Here is a 16,581-nt window from a genome sequence, read left to right as displayed (position 1 = left end):
TTTTGGCGAAAAGTAAATATACTTCATTTTAATAGTTCCATACTTTACCCTGAAACCCTAATGGAAAGCTCAAAAGACTCTTTAGGTTCTTAAAATACTGTCACTCTTTTTCAGAAACTGCACTGAGCTGTTTTTAAAACTCATAACGGTTAACTTAAGTGCAAAGCTCGCCAACATTAATTTCTAATCCAAAATTATTATTTTTTTTGGAATATTGCTTATCTGAAGCGCTTGCACCTATAATTAATAATAACCGTGAATAAATTAATAATTTTCTTAAAAAATATTGAGCTTATCAAGTTCGCAGATAGCGTTGCCAACCATATTCTTTTAAAAATTCATTGAACATTAACTTCCTTGCTTAACTGAAATAAATCGAAAATCTAAAATAGACATTTTTTAATGAAAAGCGTTCAAGGAAAAAGGAAGTAGAGTTTCCAACGTCTTTTAGAAATTAATTTTGAAAAAACTTTACTTTACTTTTGCAGGGTGCAAATTTTGATTTACGGTTAGAAAATATTGAATATTTATAATTTTTATAAACAGAGTTGCCAACGATATTTTTAAATCGGAGAAATAGAAATCAAATCAGAATATCAAAAACAGATAGTTTTTATTGAATGATGCTTTAGAAAATTTCCGACAAAGTTGCCAACTTTAATTTAAGATGAATAAATAGCCAACACTTCAAAATAATTAAACATAAAAGTAGTTTTTTTATATTGCGTTAATCTTTTATATTACTAAAAATTAGAAAAAGTTTTGTTTTAGATGAATAGAGTTGCCAAGGATGGTTATTTATTTTTAACGAGTTAAATAGAAATAATTTGAAAAGCGGTTGCAGACGTTTCCTAATATATTTAATTAAAAAAATAAAGTTTAATTACCACTCGTATCGTATTTTAAATTAATTTAGCATATTAGTAACGGGTGATTCAAGTAGAGGTACTTTTTTCAAAAGTCTTCGTTTTGTTCTTTTGAATGATAGTAATTACTACATTTGAGGTTTCTGCGTTTTTTCTTAAAAAAAAGTAAAGAGCCTCAAAATTGATCACCCTTTATATACATATATGCATATACAACCCTTTTCCAATGACTTCCCCGTCAAATCAAGCGGCAGTTCTCAAGTATGTAGCTTTCGCACGCAATAAAAAAAGTGTTTCAGCTTTATTTATGTTGACCAAGTTAATTGTTTTTAAATAATTAATTTGTGAACACCAAGGGGTACACACATACATATAATGCCACTGCTCTCCTACAACTTGCCTACTTTCCACTATCAACTTGTGGCTGCTGTAGGCATATTGTTGCATGCAGTTGAAGTTGCACATTAAATCCTCTGCACGCCGCGGATGGCTGATGGCATATCAAGCACATTCACTGGCCATCGATCAACCACTTCCCATACTGGAGGCCCAGCGGCGGCAATGCCACTTGTCACTGAGTTCAGTGCAGTTGTCGGCTTGTGTATGTGTAGGTCGGTGCTGGTGCTGGTGTTGACGCACACTGGACTCATTTATTAAATACGCTTTATATAAAATTTGCAATTAAAATGTTAATGCCAAAGAGGGTTAACTGTGTACGCTGTTGTTGCTGGTGGCGTTTTTGCCGGTTTATTAACTATATAGCATAGGGTATTTGCACAACAGCGTCCCTTTTTGATTAATCAAAGTGCCATGGCAAATAGTTATGCTAATTACGATACATTTATTTATTTATATGTATCACATGTGTTTATATGTATTTATATGTATTTATATAGATTTTATGAGTACTATGCTTAATACTAGTTGGTAGGAGAGGAAAGGTAATTGAATTCTGCATTGCGGGGCGGTGAGTTATGATAAGTTCAAAATATGATGGCGTGGGGTGCATATTTAATATGCATATGTGGGCTTCACTTTTAATGCATCTGAGAGTTTTAATTGAAACATTTTGTACTACTTCTCTCTACAGCATACATATATATCTTAATCTAGTGCTTGTATGGAAAACTTTTTTGTTTCAAAATATATCTTTACGAAATTTGGCACAGATTGTTTTTTAAGATAACGCTATAATCTCCGAGGAAATTATTCAAACTGAGCTTCTATATCATATAGCTGTCATACAAACTGACTGTTCAAAATAAAGTCCTTGTATAAAACATTTCTTTAATTGTCAAGATATCTCTATGAAATTCGACATAGAAAATGTATAAGAACAATACTATAATCTCCAAAAAAAGTTTTCAGATCAGGCCACTATAGCATATAGCTGCCATACAAACTGATGAAAAAAAAGTTATGTAAAATTTTCTTGAATTGTTTATTATTACACAAGCTGGCCTTTTCCACAATTTTCTTCCAATAATTTCTTATTTATTGACAGCAACATACTCGCTTTGAACTTATAATTATAACCAAGTTGTTAATTAACTTTTTAATTTTGTTTTCAAATAATTCATTAAAATTTTTGTTATTTTTACGTACATAACAAACAATCAGCATCCATTTTATTTCCGAATAATTCCAAGAAACTTGAAAAAACATAAAAATCTAATCACTTAATTATCTGTAAAAACAAAGTTTTGCAATCACTTGTATTTACGTCATGTCTTATTTCGCAGAAAAATACCAAAAAAGTAAAAATATCAGTGAATAAAAAACCACAAAATTAAGGTGAAACATTGTTGAGTTAGCAATAAAACATAAAAAATTAAATTGGAATATAAAAAATTGCGCTGAAGTTCAAATGTTCGTTTAATTAAAGTGTGTTGGGAAACAAGCCAATGATATATAAATATTGTTTACATATTTACAGTGCTCTCTGCTTAATTAAAGCGCAATTAATTCAAACACTGTTAATCGAGCAGCTCGCATAACTGTTTGAATCCCCCTTGATTGGACAAGTTCTACAATTAAAAACAATCAGATTTTCTTGTTTATGGATTTAGCTTCCTATTTAATAATGCCAATCACTTTTATAACTTGTTGTAAATTTAGGTATATTTTCTAACGATAATTGTCCCGACAATAAAACGCGAAGACAAAGTTGCTTGAATGTTTTGTATAAGACATAGTTTTACCCAGTTAAGCATTAAAAATCCAATCCAAGTTATTGGAAAATACAGATAGCTTACATGAGAAAATGAAAAAAAAAAAAAAAATAAGTCAAGGCTTTCATTATATTGGCATAACTGCTTTATGTTCTATCGCTAGTCGGGTTCGATTGGCCACTTACCACTCGCCAAGTTTATTGACTATATTTCTTTTTCTGAAAAAAGTTGGGTGAAAGCAAAAAGGAAGTTAACTTGTTGAATTTTATACAAGAGAGTGCGCATTTTACGCAATATACTTGATTATACCTGTTTATACCAGTCCTGTGTTCGTTTCGCAACTTTCCTGACTTTGGTGAATTGAATATATTAAGCTATCCAGTTAATTTTCATATAGGAGAGCGAGCAAGCTATGCAATGTACTTGATTATACCAGTTTATACCAGTTCCTGTTTGTTTCGCCACTCTTCTAGTTTTCGTGAATCGAATTTAATAAAGATATACATAACTATACTAGCAAAGCCAAATACCTGATTACTCCAGTTTATACCAGTTGTTTGTTCGTGACGCCGATTTAGCAATAGTTTTTGCTTGTATGTTTTTTTCACTTTTTAAGTTTTAGCAAATTAAAACCATTTAGTATTCGGTTATGCCATTTGTATGTTCGATTCACAGCTCTTGGTTATCTAAATTTCGTTCTAGTGAATATAAGGCTTTTCATCATAAGAGCCTTTTTAACAAATATTTGTATTTGTATTTTATTACAATTTCTGTTTAAAAGAAATTTCTTGTTTGGTAAGGTTTTTTGTATGACATGATATCTTTACGAAATTTGGCATACATTGTTACTTAAGGTAAAAATATAAACTCCGAAGTAATTGTTCGCGCTAATATACCATAGAGCTGCTATATAAATTGACGGATTAAACTAGAGTTCTTTTATGGATAATTTTCTTATTTGACAAGATATCCCTAGTAAATTTGGCACAGCTTATTGTCAAAAGTAACACTACAATTTTCGAAGAAATCGTTTAAATAGCATGACTCTAGCTAATTGCTGCCATACAAACTTATATATTAAAATGAAACTCAATGTGTTTTTATGTCCATTCATGGTATAAAAAAGCCTGTGTAAAAAAATTGAAAATTAAATACAAATTAACACATAATTAAGATAACTGCTAACGAAGCGCCTGTAAAAATTAGATTAAATTAACATTTTAATAAAAAATCAGCGAATTTCAAATAAGAAATAGTAAACCACCGCTTAGCTACATGTTGACAATGTTTGTTTGCATACCACATGCCACATGACGCCAGCTACGACTGTTGTTTTACGTTTGCCATTCATGCCACTTACACGAAGGCAAAGTAAAAATTCAAAGGCAGGCAAGTAGAACAACAATCAAAACAAACAGCCGATGCAGACAGAGCAGAATAAAGCAAACAGCGTACGAAGCAGCAGAAAAGTGATAGAAAAAGAAGACGAAAATTTAAAAAAAAATATATAAAACAACAGCAACAATACTGCACCTTAATCACGCTACAATGCCAAACAACACAAACTTCGCTGCCGCCACCGCCACCGACAGCGCCACAAGTTGTTAAGTAAACCCGATCGCAGGAGACGCTAAGGGGAGCGCTGAGCTGACGCGCGCAACACCGTAAACACTTGGAGTGCCGCGATGAGCTATGCGCATTACAGCGTTAAACTGCCAGCGCAACTTGAAACGGTGCTATCCGTGCCAGGCACGGCGACGTTACGCGCTCCACCAAACAAAAGCCCAAAACAAAAAACAAAAACGCACACATTTACGTTTACTTGTATATATGTATTCTGTATAAATGAGGTACTAGTATTTGTACAATGAAAATAATAGATAAACAAAACAACCAATTAAACAACAACAACATCATCATCATGAACACCTCCAAGCTGCACGGCGCGCCATTCCTCTTTGTACGCGCATTGTGAATTGAATAGAAAAAAGCAACAGCAACATAATAATAAAATACCGGCAAGCACGGCAACAACATACACATTCACATGGAAGACATGCAGCTTTGTCATACAGCCAGATCAGCAAGCGCATTCCTCCCAACATGCCGCGCGCCAGATCGCTGCTAATGGTGCTTCGTATAGATACATATGTACACGTAGGTATACGATTTTGAGATTCATATACCATACAACCTGCTTAGCCAGCGTCTGAGCGCAAGAAATGAATTAAGCTGTGCTGATCCAAGCGAGACGAGATGCCGCAGCGTCAATAAAATACAGTATTGTTCGTTATAATAGCAGTGTGGGAGAGCTGGAAGGTTTCTTGGGTGCTCTCAAGTGATTTTGGTATAGATATTCTGTCACTATATTTGTAATATTTTTCGAATATTTTGTACTTATTTACTGAAAAAGCGTTTAGGGTTAGGTTGCCCTGGTAGGCCAATGAGCCACGCACAGGCCATTTTTGGTACTTTGCGATACCAGACGGACTTTAGTTACTAGGTCCTTGAGTAGTAGTAATATTTTACCATGCCTGCGCTTGATGCGAATTTTAACAGACTTTGTTGCCTCATTATTGATACCTCTTCAAGTGTCTCATGCGCGGGTCCTACAGATGAATACAGCGTGGTTTTGCCAATGAGGCACAAGTGCACGAGAGATTCTCCATTGTTTCCCGATCAATTTCCTAGAGTGCTTTCTATCTATTTGTGAATATTCGATCTACTATTTTAGACATTACTTTTGCAGTTTTGCACTCAAGCATCTGGTTTCATCGTATTTTGATTTTCTTTGCAATGGTTCTGTCCAGATCATCATACAGACAATGCGTGGGTTTCCCAATTTTGATCACGCTTTCGTGTGTTGGCGCACGGCTATACTTGGCCAACTCGGCTACTATTTCATTGTCTTGATGCCTTTTTGGCCTGGGTAGAAAAAGTAGAAGGGAAGTAGCTTGCTTCTGGCAAGACTTTCCACTGCTGCCCTGCTTCACAAGATACTTCTGGCCGATATGCGACGCCTTGATTGCTGCTTGGCTGCCTACCAGACTAATCCAATCCAAGTATACATTGCTTTATATCTAAATCTTCTTTATTATTTATGCAAAGTTCGAGATAGAACAACTATTACTAATGCACTATTTTATCGGCTCTTTATCTGAAAAAGTATAGGAATTAAGTAACTAAACCTGTTATCGTATTCTCTCTGAAGCTGCGAGAGCATCTTTGCATACGTTTTGATATTTTGTTCACGTGGAGAACACCTTGCTGTATCTTATAATATATTGCCTGTAGGAAAAACCGTAGAATCAATGAGCACAAAAAAAACTTTAAAATCCCAGCTTTGGGAGTTAATTTTGCTTAAGTTTTGAAGGTTGAAAAACAACTTTTTAAAAAAAATTCTTGTTACGGTCCTTAGATGAAATGGTAACCAATAAAATGTATCGTAAAAAAAGTTCTTTGGAAAATGCTGGGTGTCTAAATTCACTTCTTCTTTATTGGCATAGACACCGCTTACGCGAATATAGCCGAGTTTACAACAGCGCGCCAGCCGTTCTCACTCTTCGTTGTTTGGCGCCAATTGGCCATTGATTCCAAGTGTAGCCAGGTTCTTCTCCAGCCGGTCTTTCCAAGGGATTGGAAACCTGTACAAATATTAAAAACGATTCATTATCATGTTAGCCGAAGTTTATCGATAATTTTTTTTTTCAAATTTGAACGTTTTTTTTTTTTTTGCAATCATATTTCACTGTGCTCTTAGCCTAAACTAACCTATAAAATATATTACAAACCTTTACATTTTTTTCTTCTACTATCATGTAATGAGCTCCTATCCTAAAGTAACCCATAAATTAACCTATAAACTAAAAAATAAAATATACCATAAATTAACCTATAAAAGAAATGAGAATTGGTAATTTTGTTCTTTGTGTCGCGATTCCCTCTCCTCCAAGCTTAATCTAACTTATAAACAAAAAAATAACAAAATTACAGATTATTTAAAACTGATTACTTAATATTTACCGCTACTAAAATTTCTATTTTATTTCACACCAACTTCTCTGCATATGAGCAGCGAACACTCGAAGCAAGCAAGTTTCTGCATAAAAATAAAATAAATAGCTCACCGTGAAATCAAAACCTTTTAAGCCCCTATCGAGTCATTAGAATATTTTATGCCAGCGTTGTCGACTTGGTTTTTGTGCTTCGACAGGCTGCTGAACTGGTTTTCTTCAATTGCTACGCGATCATTTAAATAGTTATTAATCTTATATGCATACCAAAGCACACCAATAAAATAAAACATACACACACTCATATACATATTATATTATATAGTAATACATTTGGAGATCAATTGCTGGATTGCGACACTTTGCAGCACCGCTGGGCATACACGAGTGTTTATGCCATAGAACAATCACGGCGGTGCAACGCTGTACAGCAACGCGGCGAATTCCAAAGAATGCTGGAAGCCGGTCAAGCATGCATGCAACTTAACTTGCGTCATATAAACTGTGTTTATAAGCATGTGTGTGTTGTTTTTATTATGGTGCGGCATATATATAATACGTATATATGCATATATATTTGTTGTATGGTATTTATTTATATATGATGTCTCCTAGAAGAATTCACAGCTCTGCTGCCACGTAGTGTTGGCTGGTGGCGACACAAACTTGCAGCTTTAATCGCTTGGCTAATTGCATGGAATATAAATGAATGTGTTGCATGCAATGGCGGCCGTTGTTGACAGCTTTCCTGTAACAAAGTTGCATTTTTAAGCTTGTTGTGACACGGTTTCCTAGTGAAATAGCCAATTAAATTGTCGCTCTGTTGTGAATTGGATGCAAAAATTTACAATTTTATTTTTTATTTTTATTTTTTTTGTTGCAAGCAAAAATTCAAATTGCTTGTAGGGAGCATTTCTTAGCTTAGTGTTCTCAAAATTTTTAATAGAAGATTTTATATGAAAGTTGTATTTCCAATTAAAGAATTTTATAATTTTGAAATTGAACTAATCACAAATATAACATTTTTGCCTCCCTGTTTCTTGGTAAATTTCTCCCGTACCTTATAGATTTTAGTATGTAGATTTTATTTAAATTTTATTATATAGTAAGTACACCGAATTACAAATTTTATTTAGATTCCAAGGTAATCACTGGGGGCAGCTCTGTTTTAAAATCTCCCTAAGTGTTCTAAATGTGAAATTATTGTATGTTATAAATGTAATTTTTTTCATAACAAAAATATTTTTCGTCCGAGACATGTGGCAACTCTGTAAATAAATAAATAAATAAATTAGTATGAAAGTTATTCACCTCAAACTAATATTGCTTCAATTAGTGTTAAAGATTTTATTTCATTTTGCCATTAAAAAATTATTTTTAAAAATTTTTGACTTCATAGAAGCGTATATGGCAACTCAATGCACTTTTCAAATTAATTTATGTCAGTTTTAATTACAACTGAATATTTTTTAATTTSAATTTTTTTTTTTAATTTTAATACAAATAGAAAAAAAATATGGCAACGACAGAACCAAATATGGAAACTCTACGTAAATTTCAGAGCATTCCAGTTTACATTGCAGCCAAACTTTTATTTTTTTATTTTAATATATATTTTTGAGACAAACGGCAACCACAAAAACTATATGGCAACTCTACGTGTGTCTCATTTATTCCAGTTTTTATTAAAACAAAATATTTTTTATTATTTTTTGTATTTTTATATAAATAGTGCAAAAATATGGCAACCCTGTAAACATACATATAATATGTATATGCCTCTCAGCGTGATATAATTTTTGGATTTTCATTTGATTTTAGTGCTGCTTTGCCCAATAGCTAAAAATTATTAATTTTCACTTCTATGTCTTTAAAATCAATATGTATAAGTTGGTAACTCTATTTCGAACCGCAGGCAAAAAAATTTTTTTAAAATAAATTTGGTTTGATATCAATTTTATAGAAAAATATTATGTATACATTTCTAATTTACATACTTATTTTATACTTATTATTGTGCGGCAACTCTGTTCTCTGTGTGAGAATATTAACCCTGTCCGATTCAAAACGAAAATATTATGTTTGTTAATTGTATTGATTTCATAACAATTGACAGTATTTAACTTTTTTCTCTTTTATAACTCATATCAAGCGACAGCATTTTATTTATATAACTTTTGTAAGATGTGGCAACTCCGTGTTTAAATCACAGCGAAAAAGCACATGTTTTAATTATTTTGTTTCAAATCAAATAGAAAGAGAAACTAAAAATACTAAACGTATTTAATATTTTTAAATATGTGGCAACTCTGTTTCCGTGGACAAGGCTAGTGACTCTGTAAACAATCATCGCAAATATAACACACTTTGTAATAATAAGTTTGGCTTCAAATTAAATTTTTAGAAGCAATCCAACAATGTTTAAATTATTGCATACGTTTTAAAAATGTGGCAACACCGTTTAAAATTTTTTTACTGAAAAATTTCCAAGTTGTTAACAATAATATTTACATATATTCCTGCAATTTCAACTTATTTTTTACTTTTCAAACAAGTGGCAACTCTGTTTACAAAAATTCTCATTGAAACATTCTCAAACCGTTTTTATATACGCCAAAACTTTATATTTTTTAATCAGTTGCTTACGCCTCCTGAGCAATTGAGCTTTTAAAGTTCGTTGAGATCACATCTACGGTAGCTCAGCAACAATTTAGAGAAAAAACTGGTCAAAAATAGCACCCCAAAAATTTTCCGAAAAATAAATTAACTTCTGTAAACAGTAAAACGAGTGACTTCAAAACATTTTGCTGTGAGAGAAAATGTGTAAACTCATTTAAAATAAGGCAAATGCTTAAAGGAAATTCTCAACACCAAATATTTCACTACATATAGTTGCCATATTTGCGAAAAAATGCAAATAAAAATAAAATAAAATTGGGCACTCGCGCGCAAAAGGTATTAGTGCATTTTTTGCATAAATTTCATGCGCCTGAGTTTATATTGTACATATTTGTATCGCCAGCCAGCCCAAAGAAATCCATATATGCGCCGATATACACATGTATAGAGTAACACTATGGGAATGCACTTACTTACATAGGTACATGGCTCTGTAAGCGCATTGTGCACACTGCTGTGCATTGTGGTTCGACGAAAAAGTGTGGGAAAATAACCAGTTTGAGTGCGAGCAATCGCTATAAGCCAATTTCATTGAAACACTAACGTGGGAGCGCATTGTACTCGGCGGCAGTGTTGTGTACCGCCGCATCGATGCCAATGCGCCGGCGGGACCAGTGTAGATAGAGGGCGTGGTGCAAAAAATTTTCACCAACAGCATAGAAACCGGGATATTCAAAAAAAAAAAAAAAAAAACAGCAGTTTTATATAAAAGTGGCAAGCTCTTTAGTCCGAAGTGTTCAAAAAAATTTATAGCTGCCCAATCGCCTTACATTATGCTATGGACAGTGTTTCGGATGAGTAAAAGTTATTACTCAATGGCATATGGATGTATTGTATTTTGTATGTAACCGTAAAATTGACAAAAAAATTACAAGTAGCGTCAATATTGCTCTCATTTCTTATTAGTGTGAGGAAAAAAAAAATGTATGCGATTAAAGTGAGCACACTCGATAAATTATATAAATGTTTCAGATAACAGATAAACCTATTTGTAGAAAAGAGACAGAGGAGCAGAAATACTTTGTTTCGTTTATTAGGCTAGATAAATACCGAATTTGAGGGAAAAAACTTGCCGTCACATTATTACTCTTACTGACTCATGATCAAGATATTTAAAAATGGTATATGATGCCTTTTCGGAATCCTTGGATATACATACATAATTTTATTAAGATATCTTCCACTCGTACAGACACATTGAAGAAAAGTCTACCGAAGGGGCTCTCTTTGGTATGATTATTTTGCATTTTCTACTTTTTTGCTAATGAGAAAATATTCTCCTATCTTTCAATTCTATAGTTTTTCCTTCCATAATTTTTCGAAACCGAAATCTTGAAAACGGATCCAATGGAAAAAATTGGGTCTATGCTCTTATTTAGCCTTCAATTGAGAATAAAGCTTCAGTGTTATTAAGTGTGGCGAGAACTTATTGAAATCTGTTTGTTACTATTTTGGGATTCATTACACACTCTTTCTCTCTCTTTCATCCTCTTGCTCATATATTTTTTCTCTCGCTATTTACTTATTTCTATTTCTCTCTCTATTGTTATATTTTCCTTTTTTCTTTTAAGTATTTGTATGTATTGCGCCCTTTCTTTCTTTTCTATTAATTGGATTTATTTCTTTCGCTCTCTCTATCTATGTCTCAATATCTAAATTTATTTCTCTCCTTCCATTTATGTATCTCCCTCTCTCTATCGATATCTTTCCATTTACTGTATATCCCTCCCTTTCTTTCTTTTAAAACAATGTGATTTATTTCTTCTATTCTCACTTTATGTATATTTATTTTATATTTCTTTCACATTATCTCCTTTTAATGAATATGTATACTTATCATTTCATGTTTCTCTATTTTTATGTCTCTGTCATTTTCCTACTCCTTTTTCCTTTTTCTTTTGCCAATGTATATATCCAAAATATTTCTTTAACTCTCTTTCCCTATATGCCCATATACATATATTTCTCTCCCTCTCTTTCTATATATATATATCTATTTCTCTCACTCCTTTTCACTCTCTATATATACATATATATGTATATAAATATATTAAATATATTTATTTCTTGCGATCTATATATCTCCCTCGCTCTCTATCGTCTTCTCTCCACATTTATATCGGTCTCTCTCTTCCTACTTTAATACTTAATAATCTCGTATGCATAATTTTGGTGTATGAAGTTCCCTACAGGGTAATTATAAATGCCCACATACAAACAACTGCAATAGCTTCTATTTACTGAAATTTCTGCTGAAAACGGATATCGAGTTGGCTGCCTCCAAAAAATAGTCCATGAATACATGTAAGCGTATGTAACGTTAATGCCGAACTGGTTCAGTGTTTCCGCTTGCCGGTTGAAGAGACCAATCTGAGAAAAAAACACCTAAAATTGCATAAAAGGCACTCAATGAAATATTGCCGGCGGATAGAGTTACATACTCTCATACGTATGTATATATGAATATATGCAAGTATGTTGCAAACAAAAGAAAGTATGGCATTTAGCAAAAGCCAAAACTATACAAAAAGAGCTAGAAAAAAAAAATAAAATTCGTAATAGCAAAAAAGCAAAGAAAAAATATTTACAAATATTGAACAAAAAAATATTTAAATACAAAAAACATAAAGCCCTCAAATGCCAATGGAGTTGCATGCGCTTTCGCACACTGAACGCACGCAACGGCTTGCCAGCCAGGCGGCAAAAAATAGAAAAATGAGCAGCACGCGATTACCAAAAAGTGACCGTTATTTAAGTAAAATAAAGCACCTCTGCTGAAGGCCAGAATCAAACAACACCGTCAGGCTACAAGCTTCGCACATAACTGGGCAAAAATGCTACCGGCGCGCGCAGCTATAAAAAATATTTGTTCGCTCAACAACAGCTTTGGCTCTTAGCGCGCCAAGCATTGACTTTTAACGTGCCGCATATGTCAAGATTTTGTTGTTATATATTGCGGATTTTTTTTGGTTTCTTTTGCCCACGTTAGTTAGCTGATAGCTTTAGTTTCGACGCAATAGAAGCGCGGCTTTACAAAGTCAACGGTCAAGTCAATGTTGCATGAAAATTCATGTTATACTTTTGTAGATTTAATGGAGTTAGTTGGAGTCGAAATTTTGCTTTAGATAGTTGAGAGTAGTAAATGATGATATTTTATGAACGATAATAGACATTATTGCAATATGTTTTAATATTGTATTTCTTTATTAATTGTTAAAACATTTTTTCAAGATTTTCTGAAACTATTTTGCTAGATAAATCTGAATTGCCCATATTTTTCGAAATCTCGTACAATTTTTCTGCAAAACCATTTTAAAATCATCTTACTAATTATGCTTTAAACAGACGATAAACGAATTATGACCACTCCGAAATTGTTAGTCAGTCTGTATTGTTTGGGCTTCAGAAAGAGATATAATATATCATATATGACAGCCATATGAGAAACAATAAAATAAAAGTTTCAGTCAGTAAAAGTAGCAAAGATATTACACTTTCAAAATTGAAAATTATCATTAAATATTGATACACACAAAAAAAAACAGTAAGGAGTTGAAGGAAGAACAAGAATCATTCAAAAACTTGGAAGTCATTCCGAGAACGAAAGTATGCCTATCAAGAATCTCTGATGAATCGAACTACTTATTAACTTGACTGAAATTGATGTTAACTGCCGCAATAAATCTGTGACAGACTCAAAACACCTTCTCATTTGAAGAAAATCTGTCGAATTAAGAGTACTTGGCTTCAAAAAGGGACTGCGGTTTTCAGCTACCCAATCGGGGTCTCTCGCGGCTCTTGACGCATAGCATCAACATTTTAACGTAACATAATAGAGCTTCAGTGGACCAGTATGCCTCATTCGCCTTAAGGTTTGATTAGAAACGTGTAAAACTGAAACTAGGCCTGATCAGGATTTTAATGCAGTTACAAAAGTATAGCTTAAATGAGATAGGACTAAACATCGATGAGTTATATTAACAATTTATGAGCCAGTTACCAAGGTTACCTAATAGGAAAGAGAGCACTTAGGATATTTTAAAGGCGAGATGAAACTTTGGTGATTTAAATTTGTTAAATTTTTTTATCACAACAGTCAATTCAACCCTCCATTTCTTTTGTTAGTTTCAATGGTTGCAGGCACTTCTTCGGATGTATATTATATAGTTAAGATTTCATGATAAGTATTTTCTGATACACTGATATTGTATATAACTTCTGTATCTGTTAGAGCTCGTTGAATATCTAGTTATTTTCCTGCTTCAAACCATTTTCCTGATTTGGCTAGTGGATTATATTGTGGCACTTTTTTAAGGAGTTTCTTGGTCTCCACCGCTTAGAAAAATAATTATTTTGTTATTTAATTCTATAAAATCTCTGGAATTTTTTCCAAAATTATCAAGATGATCGGTGTAAAAGTTTTGGAACTTTAAACACGTTTTTCTCGAATCTGTGTTTTTAAAGTCGATTGTGAAAATTTCTTGCGATCTGCTCAGTGAATTTTTTACAGGTCATCGAATTGATTTACAAAGTCTTGAACAAAGATTTTTATCTTCAATTCTAACCGAAAAAATAGCTAGTTTCAGGAGGCCGCATCATCAAACATCACATTTTATCGGTTAGTAAATGATTTTTCGATCAATCACGAAGTCATCTTATTTAGTATAACTGTGAAGAATGTCAATAATATCACTTTACAAGTTTCTCAAAAATCTTGACCACCGACTTTGAAAACGATGTTTCGAGAAAAATACATACCACCAAAAATTGAAAATTTTTATTTGTTTGGATTTTGTTTTGAATAGCATGAAAAGTGTTTAACCAAATTTTATATATATAGGACTATCAAATGGGGAACAAAATCAGGGAAATGAAAGTCAAGAAATCGGTATAAAAAATATATTGATTAAATGTTTAATATTTTATTAAATTACGCAGATATCATACACTATATCAACATTAATAAAGAGCTCAGCCTGTTAGCTGCCGAAAAAAAAATGTGTTCTGTAGTAAAGTAGTACCAAATAAGTGATTTCACTACTACTATATGATACTCGTATATGTATAACTTATCTCAACAGTCTTTAACCTCAAGCATTTTTCTGAATATTCACATTTTGCTGCATTTTTGTGGCCAACTCCGCACACCTCAATTTGAATATTTTGAATTTTTTAACAGAAACCATTCCGAACTAGCATAGGGCGAAAATATTTATCAATATTTTTAAAACTCCAACCCAAAAAAACAGATATACCCTTGAGCATACTTGAGCATGTACCATACACTCTATGGTACGATTTCTACTCATGTGTGTATGTTTGTGTGTCACAACTACCCGAAAAGCACAGCACCGGTAGGAGCGTTGTAAATAGAAGCTCGCAAAACAAGAACAAAAAAAAAAAAATAATAATAATACTAAACATCCAACTGCATTTATATAAACAGTTAGAATAGCTGCCGTGACGCGTGCGGATTTACAGTGAAAAATGCTCAGAACGCCTGCGGCAGCTGCAACAGCCACGCGGGGCGATTTCAGCTATGTGCACAGGTGCTGGCACGCAAAATGCGAGGCGGGGAAATCTAATAGAAATGTAGAATACGTGGCAAGAGCGCGAATATGCAAGGGTAAAGAAAAAGGGAAAATGTTGAAATGGAAAAAATATAAAAGCAGTCAGTGGTAGGAATGTGACTATGTGAGGTGGAAAAAATATAAAAAATAGAAAAATAAAAATTTAAGTATAAAAAAGTATTAAAAGTTTAGAAAAAAGAAAAAAATTAATTTAAAAAAATTAAAACAAAATTAAAAAGATATATAAAAAAAGAAAAAATATTAAAAAATTTTACAAAATATAAAGCATCTATGTATAATCAAAAAATCTGGTAATGCACTGGCTTGTGCGCTCAAACATATTTACCTATATGCCGTTGTATTGAATTGTGTTGGCGTTTTCACTGGATTATTTCGCTCACTTCATTTCGGTGTGGCACTGGCTTGTTTTTACAGTTGAGCTCGCCATTGTCACTGCGGCCTGCAAAATATTTTTTTGAACTATATTTGCGTAAAAAAAAAGCAAAGCAAATGCATTATTGGTCTAGAGTTGGTGTCTAGTTTGTGCAAAAAATTTGGTTTAAAAAAAACGGAAGCTATTTAACGCCACCGCTTTCATGCCAGCGTTCTCTAACACATTTTCATAAAATTTTTTGCATATTTCGGGGGGTTTAAGTGCGTCACTCTATTTGGTCTATTTGTTGCCAGAGTGTAGTGAGGTCAAATGGCGCGCAACCAAACTCCGCGCACTGTTGCAATTAAGTCCACGTTTTTTTGTAAATGAAAAATAAATATTAAAAAAAAAATAATGGAAAAGAAATTCTTAAACTTTTTTCATTAATTTCGAATTTTTGCTTATACATTGATGTTTTTAAATACATATGTACAAAATGTTGTGCATATAAATTTGTATATATTTGAAAATATTTACTTTGCCTCTCAATTGCTGCTACTATTGGATTAGCCGCGCACGCTGACCGATTTGTTAGTTTTTAAAGGCCTTTTAGCTGATTGATTTTGCTGTGTTGATTTTATAGTTTCATATTTATAAAGTTTTCCGGACTAAAGTAACATGTTTTTTCTTTTAATTTCAGGTATGTTTCGATACTTTCACATATTTATATTGATTTGAAATGGAAAATCAAAAGATTGACTCACAGGTATTAGTCATTAAGTGTATTTATATATACTACGTCAGGCTGCTTTAAAGTGTTAAACTTTTTTTTGGCAACTTTTAAGCTCTCAAATGTTTCTATTTAAAACAATATCGTTACCAAAAATGCGCCGTATTTCTCAAGTCTAA

At 32.7% G+C, this 16,581-nt stretch overlaps 1 protein-coding gene across 2 annotated transcripts in view; it reads left to right on the top strand.

Annotated features, from left to right (window-relative positions):
• Window positions 1-16,581, top strand: part of LOC108977950 (low-density lipoprotein receptor-related protein 2) — a 406,886-nt gene that overhangs the window by 95,510 nt on the left and 294,795 nt on the right. The gene's annotated exons all lie outside the window — the stretch shown is intronic.

Source organism: Bactrocera latifrons, unplaced genomic scaffold (genome assembly GCF_001853355.1).
Source record: "Bactrocera latifrons isolate USDA-ARS-PBARC rearing strain unplaced genomic scaffold, ASM185335v1 scaffold_98, whole genome shotgun sequence".
NCBI lineage: Eukaryota > Metazoa > Arthropoda > Insecta > Diptera > Tephritidae > Bactrocera > Bactrocera latifrons.
The sequence above is the reverse complement of the archived record's forward strand: the minus strand, read 5'-3'. Positions and strand labels throughout refer to the sequence as shown.